Raw genomic sequence first — 1,323 nt, 5'->3', positions numbered from 1 at the left:
ATCCGGAAAGTCTAAACCTTGTCTGTGGTATTCCGAGTAGGATTCCGGGATTGAATGACTGTGACGTGCTTCAAACTTTAACTTGCTGGGCGTTAGTGACAGACGCAAAAGAATCAAGGGATTCTATTCCAGTAGGAGCGGGAACCAACCAGTGATTAGCCGTACTGTGACAGAGTGCGTGAGCATTAGTTTTCACTGCGAGGATGGGATGTAGCCATCAGCCATGGGTGATGCCTCCAGACGATTAGCCGTTCGAGTGACAGCCGCATAGGATCATTTTCCCGAGAGGATGAAAGTAGCCACAGTTGATGGTGAACCCCTATACAAAGCTTGCCATGGAAAGGAGTAAGAAGGATTGAGTAGAAGCAGTATGAGAGCAGGCGTCCTTGAGCCATGCAGCATCTCCATTCGCTTATCTGAAATTTCCACCAATGAATCTGCATAAGTCTTCTATCCCTTTATTCATTCCTTTTTATTTATTATTTATTCCAATAATCACAATTACCCTTTAATCTGCCTAACTGAGATTTACAAGGTGACCATAGCTTGCTTCATACCAACAATCTCTGTGGGATCGACCCTTACTCACGTAAGGTTTATTACTTGGACGACCCAGTACACTTGCTGGTTAGTTGAACGGAGTTGTGTCCACTCGTGCCAAAAATCCTAAGTTCCACAATTCTACAATAAATGCAAATCAAAGAATAGTGATCACAATTTCGTCCACCAATGCACTTACATGATTGAGGCCTTGTTTCACTGAGCTTACATACCCATATGGCCTTACCTTTCATTATCCCTTGCAAACCAATGTTGAGCCTATTATACCCCTTTATTCTTTACTTTAGCACATCATTAACTCTAAGCAAAAAACAATAATATCCTTAATTTGAATCCTTGGTTAGCTTAGACTGGTGAGAGTGCTCATGAATTAAGTGTGGGGAAGTGAGTTTGGAAACATCTGGTTTGAGAATTGAGTATGTTAGAATTTTCTGAAAATGTGAAAGAAATGTTTAGGACATGTTCATGCATTCAATAAATTAATCATATGCATTGAGAAAAACAAAATAAAATATATAAAAATATATATATATAAAAAAAGAGCAAAATAAGTGAAAGGGGACAAAATGCCCCAAAGTAAGTGGTGAAAGCAATGCATATGAGTTGTACTTGAAATTAGAATGCATGAATATGTGGAAAACATAGTTAATGGGAAGTCAGATTTTATATTGGATTACATGGATTGTCCTAAGTTAGGTGGAATAGTTTATGTTAATTAAGGATTCAAATTTTAGTCCACTTGGCCAAATACAATCCTACCTT

Source organism: Arachis duranensis, chromosome 5 (assembly GCF_000817695.3).
Source record: "Arachis duranensis cultivar V14167 chromosome 5, aradu.V14167.gnm2.J7QH, whole genome shotgun sequence".
NCBI lineage: Eukaryota > Viridiplantae > Streptophyta > Magnoliopsida > Fabales > Fabaceae > Arachis > Arachis duranensis.
This window is presented reverse-complemented; position numbering follows the sequence as displayed.